This window comes from Cherax quadricarinatus, chromosome 7 (genome assembly GCF_038502225.1).
Source record: "Cherax quadricarinatus isolate ZL_2023a chromosome 7, ASM3850222v1, whole genome shotgun sequence".
In the NCBI taxonomy this organism is placed as follows: domain Eukaryota; kingdom Metazoa; phylum Arthropoda; class Malacostraca; order Decapoda; family Parastacidae; genus Cherax; species Cherax quadricarinatus.
Window position 1 is genome coordinate 59,496,578 of NC_091298.1, and position 16,794 is coordinate 59,513,371.

Consider the following 16,794-nt stretch of genomic DNA (forward strand, 5'->3'; position numbering starts at 1 on the left):
ATTGTCTGTGCTGTGTGACACTATTGTCTGTGCTAGTGTGTGACACACTATTGTCTGTGCTACTGTGTGACACTATTGTCTGTGCTAGTGTGTGACACACTATTGTCTGTGCTAGTGTGTGACACACTATCGTCTGTGCTAGTGTGTGACACACTATTGTCTGTGCTAGTGTGTGACACACTATTGTCTGTGCTAGTGTGTGACACACTATTGTCTGTGCTAGTGTGTGACACACTATTGTCTGTGCTAGTGTGTGACACACTATTGTCTGTGCTAGTGTGTGACACACTATTGACTGTGCTAGTGTGTGACACACTATTGTCTGTGCTAGTGTGTGACACACTATTGACTGTGCTAGTGTGTGACACACTATTGTCTGTGCTAGTGTGTGACACACTATTGACTGTGCTAGTGTGTGACACACTATTGTCTGTGCTAGTGTGTGACACACTATTGTCTGTGCTAGTGTGTGACACACTATTGACTGTGCTAGTGTGTGACACACTATTGACTGTGTTAGTGTGTGACACACTATTGTCTGTGCTACTGCGTGACACATTGCTGTCTGTGCCACTGTGACACATTTCGTCTGTGTTACTCTGTGACACATTTTTCTTTAAGTAGTGTATATACACGACTGAATATTTCAAAATAATACTGTATATACACACGTGAGATATACACCTGAACATTTTGATGTCATATTGGATATACTCAAGAAACATTTTGAAATGTTTTTAGAAATTATTTTCTAATTTGGTTGTAGATATAACTAACCCACAAGGTAAGGAGGAGACCGCGGTGGGTGGCCCGGTGGCCTGGTGGGTGACCCGGTGGGTGGCCCGGTGGCCTGGTGGGTGACCCGGTGGGTGGCCCGGTGGCTAAAGCTCCCGCTTCACACACGGACCGCCCGGGTTCGATTCCCGACGGGTGGAAACACCTTACACCTGTTCACCTAGCAGTAAATAGGTACCTGGGTGTTAGTCGACTGGTGTGGGTCGCATCCTGGGGGACAAGATTGAGGACCCCGATGGAAATAAGTTAGACAGTCATCGATGACGCACTGACTTTCTTGGGTTATCCTGGGTGGCTAACCCTCCGGGGATTAAAAATCCGAACGAAATCTTATCTTATCTCTTATCTACTACACGAGGGTTAGGCTGCGTGGTAACATTTCCACCACCACTCAACAATACCTTAAACTCAAGTATATACACACTCAGAGAAATATACTTAGGGTGTATAGCACTACACAGCTCAGTGTGGTGTGGAAATTTTGTGTGGGAATTTTACAAGCTTAGTGTTGCATGAGGCCTATTGGCCCATGCTAGGCAGGTCTAGCTCACACCTACTCGTGTACCCATACAACCTATATCTTATGCTACCTAAAATTCTTGCTACAGTTACGCTACCTTGGTGTTTGTTCTCCTCATCTACACTTCTAGCAACCCGTAGCTCGGTTGCAAGCATACTCAGCTCACACATTAAGGTCCGTGGTTCGACCCCCGGTACGCGTGGAAACATTAGGACGTGTTTCTTTAAGACTTCTGTAGTCACTGTTCACATAGCAGTAAATAGGTACCTGAGTGTTAGCTGTCTAGTGTGGGTCACATCCTGGGAACAAAATTAACCTAATTTGCTAGAAATGCTCTGCATAACAAGGGACTTTCTATATAGCATGTCATCAGTGTCAGTAGAAAAACCATACTACGGGCGGGATTTGAACCCGCGGTCAGAGACTCTCAAAACTCCAGACCGTCGCGTTAGCCACTGGACCAGCTAGCCACAATAAGATTCGTCCAACTAGGTATATTTCTACACCATAGGAAGGTTAGCACAGGCACCACTGTGACCACAAATGCAAGTTTTTACAGACGAATCTCCAGCTAGCTTGGCCGTGACGAACTCTAGCTCAAGTCCCCTCACTGCCGTCAACATGACTCACGAAATCGTAATGACACGATTGCAAACAAACCATACCACGGGCGGGATTTGAACCTGCGGGTTCAAATCCCGCCCGTGGTATGGTTTGTTTGCAATCGTGTCATTACGATTTCGTGAGTCGTAGTGTCAGTTAGGTCTGTATATATTGTAGAGGTTCTTGTAGAAATAAACATTGTATTATTATTATTATTATTATTATTATTATTATTATTATTATTATTATATTATCTTTAAATCTAAATTAGTCTAACTTGAATCCACTGTTGCGTGTCCTGTCTTCTCTACATACTTTCAACACATTATTTATATCCCCTTTATTTATTCCTACTTTCCGTTTGTACACTTCAGTTATATCTCCTCTAATTCTACTCTTTTCCAAAGAGTGCAAGTTCAGTGTCTTGAGCCTATCTTCGTGTGAAAGATTTGTAAATACATGGAATCAACTTTGTCATCTTTCTCTGTATATTTTCGAGCGCATTTATGTCCATTCTGTAATATGGAAACCAGAACTGAGCAGCATAATCTAACTGAGGTCTATTATATAAAGTTCAAGTATAACCTTAAGACTTCTATTATTTATACTTCCTGATGTGAAGGTTTATTGCGAACCGAACACTTATCCACTGTCGTCTTGGCTTTAAATTTCTGTTAACCGGAACTCCTAGATTTTTTCGCATTCATTTTGACTAAAAATCTACATTGTTTAGCTTGTAAGTGCCATAGTTTTTTCTTTTCCTAGGATTAGAACCTTACATATGTCTTCGTTGAACTGCATCTGCCACTTCTCCGACCACGACAACATAATCTAGGTCATCCTGTAGTCTAATAGTGTCCACATCAGAAGTTATTTAACGGCCTTTTGTAATGTCATTGGCAAACTTGTCGCCATTTATTCCCTCATCAATGTCGTTTATGTAGATTGTGAACAACAGGGATCCCAACACTGGCCCCTGTGGCACACCGCTAGTAAAAGGTCCCCATTCCGATTTCTCTCCATTAATCCAGACTCTGTTGCCTATCACTCAACCATACCTCGACCTGAGCAGTTTCATCCCAAAGAAGTTTACCACCGCGGTCACTATCATGTCTGGGGGTCTGTAAACCACCCCTAAAATAAGCTTTTCATGTCCTTCGACAAACTATAGCCAAACAGATTCCGCATGTGTCCCTTCCATCTTTAATATCGTTTATGATGTAACAGTTTAAATTCTGCCTAACTTTCCCTAATTTTCCTGTCGACTTTATCAGTGTGGAATAATTTCTACGCCTCTGTGTATAATTTAGCAGGTATGTCATTTTTTTTTTCAGATTGAACCAGGTTTCTTGCGCATGCAGTTAGTCTTTGTTCACTTATATCTTGCGCTCAGGCTGTTTGTATAATATTATTATTATTATTATAATCAAAACGAAGCGCTAAGCCACAAGGGCTATACAGCTGTTTGTATAATAGATACTAAGGAATTTTTGCCTCGTCTTTCTCCACTGTCTCGTTTATGTCGGTAGATCAATTTTCCTGTTTTTAACAGGAACTAATTTAGGAGCTGTCATGTTTTCTGAATGTTTGCCTGACATATCTTGGCAACTGTTGCTGCCTCCGTCGCCTAGTATTGTAACCTTTGTTTCCCCACTCACACCCTTACCTCTATCTTCCATCATTTTAAAGTCCCTGTCAATTTAGCAATGACTAACTGAGCAGGCCAGTGCTGTCACCCTTGAGCCTTAGAGATGCATCCCATCCACTGTATACATATTATGTTTACCATAGAAAGGATCCCATTTGTCGATGAATGGAATTCCAAGTGTCATGTGTTGTAGAGCATTATCAAGTGTCATGTGTTATGTAGAGCATTATCAAGTGTCATTTGTAGAGCATTATCAAGTGTCATGTGTTGTAGAGCATTATCAAGTGTCATGTGTTATGTAGAGCATTATCAAGTGTCATGTGTTGTAGAGCATTATCAAGTGTCATGTGTTGTAGAGCATTATCAAGTGTCATGTGTTGTAGAGCATTATCAAGTGTCATGTGTTGTAGAGCATTATCAAGTGTCATGTGTTATGTAGAGCATTATCAAGTGTCATGTGTTGTAGAGCATTATCAAGTGTCATGTGTTATGTAGAGCATTATCAAGTGTCATGTGTTATGTAGAGCATTATCAAGTGTCATGTGTTGTAGAGCATTATCAAGTGTCATGTGTTATGTAGAGCATTATCAAGTGTCATGTGTTGTAGAGCATTATCAAGTGTCATGTGTTATGTAGAGCATTATCAAGTGTCATGTGTTATGTAGAGCATTATCAAGTGTCATTTGTAGAGCATTATCAAGTGTCATGTGTTATGTAGAGCATTATCAAGTGTCATTTGTAGAGCATTATCAAGTGTCATGTGTTATGTAGAGCATTATCAAGTGTCATGTGTTATGTAGAGCATTATCAAGTGTCATTTGTAGAGCATTATCAAGTGTTATGTGTTATGTAGAGCATTATCAAGTGTCATGTGTTATGTAGAGCATTATCAAGTGTCATGTGTTATGTAGAGCATTATCAAGTGTCATTTGTAGAGCATTATCAAGTGTCATGTGTTATGTAGAGCATTATCAAGTGTCATGTGTTATGTAGAGCATTATCAAGTGTCATGTGTAGAGCTGTATTTACCAAGTGTCAAGTGTTGCAGTGTGGAGCTTTACCAAGTATCAACAGAGAAAATATTATTTTAGTGCCAGGAAAGTCTGTCTTGTTTATTCTGGACCTTATTTTGAAATTGGCATCTTTTGAAATTTGTGTAATTGGTGTTGCATTGTAGAACTTTGCCTAGTGCTATGTTTTGCTATGTAGAGCTTTTATCAAGTCATTCCCAACAAAAATCTTGAGAGCTCGTTCTTCACCCTGTCTGTTCTCACCTTCGTTCCAAGCTCACGCCAATTGTTAAGATCTTAATAGCCTCCTCTTGCTTTATTGTCACTTTTATTGTTCGTCAATAAAGCAAAATGCTTATCCTTTAGATATTTTTTCGTCCTGCTTTGCTCCTCACTGTGGTCTTGAGGAAGTGTGTGGTGTACCTCAGGGAAGTGTGTGGTGTACCTCAGGGAAGTGTGTGGTGTACCTCAGGGAAGTGTGTGGTGTACCTCAGGGATATACTGTCTCTCCTCTTCCTCAGATTACATGGAGGTGTGTATCTCACTGTGCCTACGACAGGAATTTATTTTACTCCCTATTTTAGAGATTAAAAGTATTTAGGGATTAAAGTATTTAGGGAATTAAAGTATTTAGGGATTAAAGTATTCTTGACTGGTGATGAGGTTACGTGTGTCTACGCAAGGATTTTAATCTCTATTTTAGGGATTAAAGTATTCTTGATTGGTGGTGAAGCGGTCTTGTACAGCCTTAATGACATCGTGTAGTTGATAGGCTTTAAACCTCATTAACCACACTTCTGATATATGCACTCGGTGTATATATCAGGTATGTACACTGAGATATACACCTCTCAGTACATACACTCGACGCTAAACCCACATCTGTCAGCACCACTGTTAACTAGTGCCCCGTAGCTCAGTGGTAATGCGTTCGGCTCAATTAAAACGACCCTGGTTCCATAGCGGGAGGGGCGTGTGGATCTACCTACCTGGAGGTGGGTAACTCTGTTTACATCTGCTGCTCCTGTTCACCTAGCAGTAACTGTTGCCTAGGAGCAAGGCGGCTGTTGTGGGTCGCATCCTAGGGAAGAGGACCTAAGGATCTCAGTGGTGATAAGCCACATTGGTTGACTGTCTTGGGTTAATAACCTCGGCTGTCTTGGGTTATCCTGGGTTATTAACCTTGACTGTCTTGGGTTATTCTGCGTTATTAACCCTCCTGAGTTAACCCACCTGGGTTAATAATCCGAATAAAATTGTCCGTTTACTACTACTACTACTACTATGTTACTATCAATATCACTATTGTTACTGTCACTACAACTACTGCTATTCTCACCACTACTACTAGTAGCACCGCCACCATCACAACCACTAAATCTGCAATCCTTAGTATCATTAAGTACTGTACAGTGTTCGCCTATATACACATGTAAATCCTGTATGTGCGTCATATCTGTGCATGCAGAAACACCATATATATATATGCATATGTCATGCGTGCACATGTGTGTGTGTGTGCTCGAGTAGCGCAGCATATGCGTGCTTAAACAGGTTATTAAGGATGGAAGAGTTGAACTGATACATCAGCCTTTCACTGCGTGGTATTAACTCTCTTTTATTGGCGCGCACTCTACATTCTACATGCACACATGCGCGAGTGAGCGTACACACACACACACACACACACACACACAGCCTATCATCTCTACAATTCTCCACTCTCAAGCTATCCTCTTAAGCAAGGGGTCTAACACTTAAAGAGTATGAAGTAATTAGGTTTGATCTGAGGAAAGAGGAGAGTACTTTCTATTCCTTCGATCAAGAGTCTTCTTATCAGAATCAAGGCGCTTCTAGTCAGTCAATATAAATGAGGTTTTTAATTATCGGACTGACTAATGAATTTTTATTTTTTTCTTGGGAAGTAAAATTACCTTGTCTAGAGAAAAAAAGTATTTAGAGAGTCTTGATGGGAAAAAATAATCTTATGTAGAGAGTCAGGGTCGGGAAATAATTTTATCTAGAGAGCCTGGTTGGTAAATAATGTAATCTTGTCTAAAGAGCCCTGGTCGGGAAATAATATTGTCTAAAGAGCCCTGGTCGGGAAATAATATTGTCTAAAGAGCCCTGGTCGGGAAATAATATTGTCTAAAGAGCCCTGGTCGGGAAATAATATTGTCTAAAGAGCCCTGGTCGGGAAATAATATTGTCTAAAGAGCCCTGGTCGGGAAATGTAATCTCGTCTAAAGAGGCCTGTTCTGGGGGTTGAGACCTTACTGCTACAGATTTATTAGGGCAGGTGGACACGGTCCTCTGAACCAGTGTGACATTGAGACACAAAGACAATTGTTATGGTAGAAGTGTTGTGCTGATACCGAGAAGTTGCAGGTAGCAGGAGACACGTGTGTGTAAATGTCTTACTAATTGTTATGATTGTCCTTGAATTTTCCTATGTTTGGAGTCCATTTCATGCTCCTTCAAGGAGAGAAGGGCAGGCATTGATGCCGGCGAAAGGCTCTTAATTCAAGGAACTAGATCAGCCCTCATTACCTGACATTCGTAGGCACTGTGGGACCTCTAGGATATGAGGAAAATACGGCCCTCCAAGGAATTCTATCTCACCCGCCACTGTGTCTAGCAATTTAGAAAATGTGGATTGTCTCCAGTTTAGGAAAGAACTCATTTTGATTTCATTATGTCCCAATGAGCAGCGTCTGTTAGAATAATGACAAGAAAAATCGGTGCATCTTAGCTTGTGTTCAAGACAGATACGTTTATACGGTTCTTCATTGTTATCCCGAGCTAAGTGCATGTTGGCGCAACCTCTGTTCCAGCGTTCGTTCATTCAGGTGTCTGTCTAGTAGCTCGAAAATTATTTATCTTTCTTATAATGGTTTCTTTGTTTACTTACCGATCAGGAAGAAAGTATTCCGTATTTCGCCTCCCTTTTTACTTTAGCACTGGCGTTGGTGTGCAGACATGATGACTTGGGGAGTGAGACGTCTTGCTCTGCCGGTGTTGAGGCCAGGAGTCAATCTGACTTAAGGACTTTTGTGCTGGTCTTGGTAGAGTGTAGGCGTCTCGCTTTACCTCTACTTTGACCATCTGTGAAGAATTTCCCATGTTTTCACCCCCCTGGGACGATTGTCCTCACCAACTTACCAGCCTTGTGAATATAACAATGGTGTATCATACTGACAAAACATATAAGCTCTCTGGACAGTTAGTTGGGGTGTCATATATCAGCTCTCCCTAGGTTTGAGAAAAGCCTGATGTTGACTCAAGTGGATGTTGTGTGGATGTCTGGCTCTGTCGGGGTGTAGGCGAGGAAATCCAACGACCTAACTGAAAACTTACTCTTCCCAATTATCTTTCCAGATAAAACTTTTTATTTGTGATTCCCACCCATAACTGACCAACATTTTTTCCGGACCTTCAACAAACAGGGCTCAATACAGCGTAAGTTTTGATGGCCCTCAGTAGTAACAATAACAACAACAACCTACTGTCTCACCTGGCAAGTGTATATGTGACTGTTTTATTTCTATAATTTCAAACACACTGACGTCCTGTATCACACAAATATAAGATGGCTCAGTCTGGGGAAGGTCCTGAAAATTATATAGGAACTTGGGAAAGAGACTGATATGTTTTTGGATACGAAACAACATAGAGATTTTCCACAGCTGAATGATGTGTAATAGTTTTCTGATTATACATTTAAAATCATGTCGCACATGATTAATTAAAACCAGAAAATAAAAGATCATTGGCATATTAGCCGTATTACAATATGAAACCATTTGACATTACAATCAGTTGATCCACTTTTCAGTTTTGTTGCAGATTATCGTGTAACAAACCATTGTTAAACTTGACTCAACGAATTTACTCGAAGATTTCAAAATGATCGAAGATACGAATTTGAGCTATTATTAAAGTTACACATGTACAGTGTTGTATAAAAAAATGGTTATAACTACCATATTTTTTAAAGGGGTGGCCCGACAAGCCAGCGGAAGGCCTCGGTCAGATGACCAAAAACTCCAACGGCGGGTTATCATCTTAGACCCGCGTCAGGAAACACTTATCCTGTTTCCTGACGAACCTTACCTAACCTAGTGTTGTATAGTGTATATGTGTGAGATCTTCAGTGTGAAGATTATCTAAAAAGGCGACTAAGCTGGTGATGTGGCCAGCCAGTCAAAATATTTGCTCTTTCTTGCTCCAGCTGTTTAGCGTGTCAACAGGAATAATAATGTAAGTTTTAAAAGTCGAACATAAATTTACTGCCACGAACCTAGCTGACGCGTCCAAATACGACGACCTAAAGACTTTCTCATTTTTATGTATGACTGCAAATGTTTATCTTCAAATTCACCAGTAACAAGTTTCGAGAGTTGGCCTACTGTCGCGGCCCGGGCTGGAGCTAGGCCTACCTGATGAGTGACTGATGAACCAGGCTCTTGCTGTTGAACCAGCCTGTTGTTGTTGAACTAGCCTGTTGCTGTTGAACCAGCCTGTTGTTATTGAACCAGCCTGTTATTGTTGAACCAGCCTGTTATTGTTGAACCAGCCTGTTATTGTTGAACCAGCCTGTTGTTGTTGAACCAGCCTGTTGTTGTTGAACCAGCCTGTTATTGTTGAACCAGCTTGTTGCTGTTGAACCAGCCTGTTTCTGTTGAACCAGCCTGTTGTTGTTGAACCAGCCTGTTGTTGTTGAACCAGCCTGTTTCTGCCGAACCAGCCTGTTGCTGTTGAACCAGCCTGTTGCTGTTGACGCCCCGATGGTCAGCTTAACTATCACATCCTGGTTGATCTCGAAAACGTCCACACTTCTTTCGGCAGCCTTTCTGATACCTAGTAGCAGGTTGAGTCTTGGACCACGGATGTTGACACAATGTTCTCTTATTATGCCCATGACGCCCTTGCTTTTCAAAGGGTTTACTTTACACTTCCAGATCTTTCACAACAGTATGTTACAGTAGTGCGTATTGTAGATTTTGGACTATCCATGTGTACATTAGTAGGAATAGTACATTCCCAGTATTTTAAATGATTTATTGACTGTGGACAGTAAATACTCGTTTTTTTCTCGTTCTGCTATTTCCTACTGCCTTAAACGGAGCCGTCAGCACCTACCAGTATTCTAGACAATAGACCACATTACCTATCTTGTTTTGAAAGTTCTCGTTACCTACCCGGTCACTGTCTTGGTTTTCATGCGTTTGCTTTGTGTTTGTATGATACAGTAGTGTCCTAGGATAAGGATCATTATACAGTAGTGTCCTAGGATAAGGATCGTTATACAGTAGTATCCTAGTGGTGTCCTTGGAGGATAATATATACATGGCAAGCATAAAGTAATAACATCCTGTAACATCCCAGGACACTACTGTATCATGGTCCTTATCAAAGGACACTATTGTATGATTATTAGCCTAGTACACTACTATATCATGGTCCTTTTCCAAGGACACCACTGTATGATCATTAGCCTAGGACACTGCTGTGTTATGGTCCTTATCCAAGGACACCACTGTATGATCATTATCCTAAGACACAACTGTATCATGGTCCTTATCCAAGGACAACACTATGATTATTAGCCTAGGACACTGCTTATTATGGTCCTTATACAAGGACACCACTGCATGATCATTTGCCTAGGACACTGGTGTGTCATGGTCCTCACTCAAGGACACCACTGTATGATCCTTATCCTAGGGCACTACTGTATCATGGTCCTTATCCAAGGACATCACTTTATGATCGTTATCCTAGAACACTATTGCAGGATTATCAAACCATACCACGGGCGGGATTTGAACCCTCGGTCAGAGAGTCTCAAAACTCCAGTCCGTCGCGTTAGCCACTGGACCAGCTAGCCACAATAAGATTCGTCCAACTAGGTAAATTTCTACACCATAGGAAGGTTAGCATAGGCACCACTGTGACCACAAATGCAAGTTTTTACAGACAAATCTCCAGCTAGCGTGGCCGTGACTAACTCTAGCTCAAGTCCCCTCACTGCCGTCAACATGACTCTCTGACCGCGGATTCAAATCCCTCTCATGGTATGGTTTGTTTGCAATCGTGTCATTACGATTTCGTGAGTCTTGTAGGATTATCATTTGTATGTAAAGTGCAATAACATAGCTTTGACCAGCAGATGCTTAATCACTACAACCGAAGGAGTGGGTTCTATCTTGGGCGGGGTGAGAGAAATGAGGAAGCCTTAAACCCGTTACGTCTGTTCACTTACCAATAAATAGGTACACTAACCTTGGTAACTGATACCTACAAGTGGTCTAAAAATTAGACACATGAGCAAACGCTACGAAAGATTATGAAATGGGTATAATCGTAACCATAATTTTTAAAGTGGAGGTCTTAGATGACTAAAAGTTCCGGCTGCGGGTCATCATATGACTGACTAATACCCGCGTCAGGAAACACTTGTTCTGTTTCCTGACAAATCTTACCTAACCTAAACTCTAGATTATTATTATTATCTTTAATTTACAAAAGTCGGGAATAAGGGTATATCCTATATGCTATAGATATACATTTATTCTCGACCTTCTGCATGTTAGAAGTGATCAAGGGCTCAGGACCGATACGTTTTCTAATATGTCTTAGTGTTTGCTTACCTGACTTCTAAAACCAGTACGTGGGATCCTGGCTACTAATCGACTGCTGTGGGTGGCATCCTGGGGAATAGATGGATTGGGTTTTGGAATAAGCTGAGACAGAATAACAGCTCTTGTGCTAGGCTCAACGATGTAAACATGAAAGTCGTTTTGTGGAGAAAAATAGCATTTAAACTGACCTTCACAGATAATGGACGAGACGAAATTCTTGGAGGAAAGAATGTTATTGTTGGGAAGAAAAAAAACTTAGGTTCTTGTTGAATTTGTAAAGAATGTATTGTTTTCAGGTAATTCCTGACTATGTGTTGCGGATCTTTTGGGGTTTCGACCTCCCTGACCCGACAAGAAACATTAAGATATAGTCTAGCAAATCTTTGATATTCATATTTTTTTTACTGTACACCCAGATGGTCCTAGCAATCTATTATTAAGTAATTTAATTTACGTAAACTATCATGAGAATTTCAACGCTTTTATAATAATAATAATCATTATAACATCTTTAGAGTAAGGGTATAATACCCATGTTTAATTGCAACACCTGGGTATCTCTGCACTCCGGAAATAGTGCAGAAACTATTTTGGGTTATTCCAGTTTCTCTACACATATGCTGCTATGTATGATAACTTACGTAACTATTTGTGTATACCAGAATAAACTTACTAACAATTTGCAAGCCTGTATATCACTGTTTTCCTGGGAAAATGATAATTCTTCTGGTAACTGAACATGCCACATGACTGTACTATATTTCCATTATCATTTAGCCTTTATTACTCACCATTAATGTCAATAAAGTCACGACTGAGAAGAGTATAGACATAACCTTGGCAAGTGTGAGCACAATGCACATTGTTATACAACTTGCAGTGAGTGGATGGGTTGCAATTGAGTGTAAATGATCTAACAATGAGAAGATTTAAAGAGAACCCAGCGTTCATGTTTGTAAATCTTAAAACAATACTCAGCTTCAGCCATTATTGAAAGAGAAGCGAAATAATCTTTACTTATAATTTAAGAACCAAGAAGTTCATGCCGTGTGCATAAATAGAGACCAATTATGCAAATTTACACACTAATAATTAGCCTGTCTGCACCCCACTCTCTCTCTCATTCTCTTTATTTACTCCGAGACTATGGGTCCCCACAATTTGCACTAGTGTGGACCCCACTTATCTTTAAATAAAATACAGTATAAACAGTTATCATACCGTTTAGCGCTTTCCCTAAATAATAATAATAATAATAATAATAATAATAATAATAATAATAATTTTTCTCACATGCTTAGAAGTGATGTAACTCGTTTCCAGACAAAAGCCAAAGCTCTTTAACCCTCTTTTTTTGTTGTTGTTAACTTGAGGCCGTGGTAACATCTTCCAGCACCCACCATAATATTCCCATGATCCACCAAGCGAAGGAGAAATCGGGTCACTTGGGGTTCACGGCCCAGGACCCACAAGAAAGAGATATATATGCATATGTACTGATGATCCGGAGGGGCAACGTGGCAGATCCAAAACTCGACACTGTATGACAGAAAAAAAACACTTCCTTATAAACCCAAGACTAGTCAGGCTGTCTTCCTTCCCTCTCTCTTTCTCCCACCCCGTAATTTTTTTTTTTGTCGCTGTTCTGTCCTTCCCCGGTAATTTTCCTTCCCATTCTTGCCATCCTTCTAATGGCCTAACAATGTATACATGTACACACACATATATGCTGAGGTAATCAAGGCTGAGAACCCCTATTTTTTTAACTGTTTTTGTGTAAATAAGAAACAAACCAGCGGGGAGGTCATACAACGCCTGGGTAATAAATGGAAGGCAATCAGATGTAATACAAGTGGTAGGTAGTTCCAACTCCCTGGATCAAGAGCCTTTCACCGGCGTCTAGACACCTCCATTAAAAGGACAAGGAGAGATGATGAAAATAAAGGAGAAAACTAGGGAAGAGGATAGTAATGGAGGGAGACAGTAAGGAAAGTGAATAAGTAAGTTTAATTAGGTACAGGTACGCAAAAATACAGTTATGACACATAGTAACATATGTATAGATTAACTAGGTAACCCCCCTCCCCCCCCAAAAAAAAAAAAAAAAATCAAAGTGACTTATTTCCATTGTGGCCGTTGAAAGAGGAAGGAAAGTGTGAAAATAAGGGAGGAGAATGAGGAAAGACAGGACGGAAAGGAGGAAGAATAAACGTAAAGGAGAAAGGAAGAAGAGTGAGTGAGAGTAAGGGAGTGAGGAAGAAGAGTGAGAATGTGAGAGGGAGAGTAGTCAGGGCTAGAACCCACGTTTTCCGTGAATCCAGCATCACGACTGAAGACCTGGATGTTAGGGCCTCCTCTTTGTTTTGACCTGACCTCACCATCACCACTCAATTCTCTCAATCTTATCGCCGACTCAACTTCTGAAACACGCATCATTTTTTTCCTAACCAAATCAGATACATTAGCAGTGTGTTGCTGATAGTTACGTAGTGGAACAAAAGCTGGTCATGTTTCCTCCACATCACAGTGTGTACTTCTTATATCAAGTGATCAAATCTGAGTTGGGAGACTTCAGTGGGGCGATGAAATATTATCTGGAGTTTTATGACTAATCGCGGGTTCTAACCCAATCCGTGGTATGGTTTGTTTACAATCTTGTCATTACTGCAGGTACAGCAGCTTCCAAGATTTGTAATAAAGTTGGTAGAATTACCGACAATATGTAAAGTAAAAGGACACAAGTGCAACTAATGTGACATTTATTGTGGCAACGTTTCGCTCTCCAGGAGCTTTATCAAGCCGTTACAAACAGTACATGGATACAGAGGATATATATAGGCTCAGAGTGAGGTGCAACACTAGTAGTGGTAGTAGTAGTAGTAGAAGTAATACAATATGCCTTGAATCTTCACTAATAGCTATTTCTAATACAATTAAACAAAACAAAGGCAGCTTCACCATCTCTGAAGTCTTAACAAGAATCCTCCTGTAATAAAGTTGGTAGAATTACCGACAATATGTAAAGTAAAAGGACACAAGTGCAACTAATGTGACATTTATTGTGGCAACGTTTCGCTCTCCAGGAGCTTTATCAAGCTTGATAAAGCTCCTGGAGAGCGAAACGTTGCCACAATAAATGTCACATTAGTTGCACTTGTGTCCTTTTACTTTCCAAGATTACGTTTTACCAAAGCTTGAGTTCCTGTTACTTGGGAATTACCATCTCTCGGGATGGTCTATCCCATACAAAAGGGTTAATCTGGCCCTTAAGGATAGGGTTCATATGCTGATGAAGGACCTTTGATCCAATGAATTAGAGTTGTCCTCTCCTTCCTCGAATCAATCCTGACTACCGCCAGGGTTATTCTTATGAGTTTAGCGGTTCCTTGTAGATTTATGGGTATATAGGTTAATCTTCATGTCTTGCGTATAAATCAGGAGACTGGGTCACAGTACCAGTTTTAAGGTCTAGTGATTACATGAGTTCACCAGTCCATCTAGAGAATAATATCAAGCATACATTAATCTCTAAATATTTTTTTAGGACTGATTTCTACTTAACTTACTGCTAGGCTTTAAATGATAAGATATTACACGGACCCTAATGAAAGTCACTGACTCTGTTTATAAGAACATAAGAACGAAGGAACACTGCAGCAGGCCTACAGGCCCATGCGAGGCAGGTCCAAATCTCCTACCGGCTTAAGCCAATGCACCCAACCTAGTCAGGTCAGGTCACATTGACTTAAGGGAGGAACACGGCAACCGACCTGGTAGCACAAGCTATCAGGTCCAACTCACACCCACCCACATCCACTCATGTATTTATCCAACCTATTTTTAAAGCTACACAACGTTCTGGCCTCTATAACTGTACTTGGGAGTTTGTTCCACTCATCCACAACTCTATTACCAAACCAGTACTTTCCTATATCCTTCCTGAATCTGAATTTTTCCAACTTAAAACCATTGCTGCGAGTCTTGTCTAGGATAGATATTTTCAGCACACTATTTACATCCCCTTTATTTATTCCTGTCTTCCATTTATACACCTCAATCATATCCCCCCTAATTCTACGTCTTTCTAGATAGTGAAGATTCAGGGCCCTTAGTCTATTCTCATAGGGAAGGTTTCTGATACATGGGATCAACTTTGTCATCCTCCTTTGTACATTTTCCAGAGCATTTATATCCATTCTGTAATACGGTTACCAAAACTGTGCAGCATAATCTAAATGAGGCCTAACCAAGGATGTATAGAGTTGAAGAACAACCTGAGGACTCCTATTATTTATGCTTCTTGATATGAAGCCAAGGATTCTATTCGCTTTATTGCGAACACTTATGCACTGTTGTCTTGGTTTCAGATTACTGCTAACCAGAACTCCTAAATCTTTTTCGCAATCCGTAATATTAAGATCTACATTATTTAGTTTATATGTGGCATGGTTATTGTCCTGTCCAACATTTAGAACTTTGCATTTGTCTACATTAAACTGCATCTGCCACTTCTCCGACCACTGCATCAGTCTATTCAAATCTTCCTGGAGTGCTCTAATGTCCTCGTCAGAATGAATTCGACGGCCTATTTTGGTGTCATCGGCAAACTTGCTGATGTCGCTCTTTATACCCTCATCTATGTCGTTTATGTAGATTGTGAACAGCAGGGGGCCCAACACTGACCCCTGTGGAACACCGCTCGTGACGCTTCCCCACTCTGATTTCTCCCCATTTATGCAAACTCTCTGCTGCCTATTTGTCAACCATGCCTCTATCCAGGAAAAAATTTCTCCTATTCCATGTGCCTTAATTTTCCTCAATAGTCTCTTATGTGGGACCCTGTCAAAAGCCTTACTGAAGTCCATATACACAATATCATATTCATTACCATGATTACCTCCTCAAATACCTTAGTGAAAAAAGTTAATAAATTCGTAAGGCAGGAACGCCCCTTTGTAAAACCATGCTGAGATTCGTTGATTAATTTATGTTTTTCAAGGTGGCTACGAACTGCCTCGGCAATTGTTGATTCCATAAATTTTCCCACTATGGAGGTTAGGCTTATTGGTCTATAGTTCGAAGCTAAGGACCTGTCACCTGCTTTGAAAACAGGTATCACATTTGTCATTTTCCACTTATCTGGCACCATGCCAGTTTGTAGTGATATGTTGAAAAGATTAACCAAAGGTTTGCTAAGCTTCTCTTTACATTCCTTTAGAACCCTTGGATACAGTTCATCAGGGCCTGGGGATTTGTTAGGTTTTAATTTATCTATTTGCCTAAGGACCATGTCACTTGTGACCCTAATCGTGCACAGTTTATTATCGTCCTGTTCTACATAATTTATCATATCTGGAATATCGCTGGTATCCTCCTGTGTAAAAACTGAGAGGAAGTATGTGTTAAAAATTCTACACATTTCCTTATCACTGTCAGTGAGCTGACCCGAGGAACTTTTGAGTGGGCCTATCTTGTCCCTGATCTTACTTCTGTATACCTGAAAGAATCCTTTTGGGTTAGTCTTCGATTCTCTTGCAACTTTAACCTCATAATCTCTTTTTGCTTTTCTAATTC

The 16,794-nt window shown here is 40.5% G+C and overlaps 1 protein-coding gene across 4 annotated transcripts in view; it reads left to right on the top strand.

Annotated features, from left to right (window-relative positions):
- LOC128687049 (alkaline phosphatase-like) overlaps window positions 1-16,794 on the top strand; it is a 149,956-nt gene that overhangs the window by 26,364 nt on the left and 106,798 nt on the right. The window lies entirely within an intron of this gene.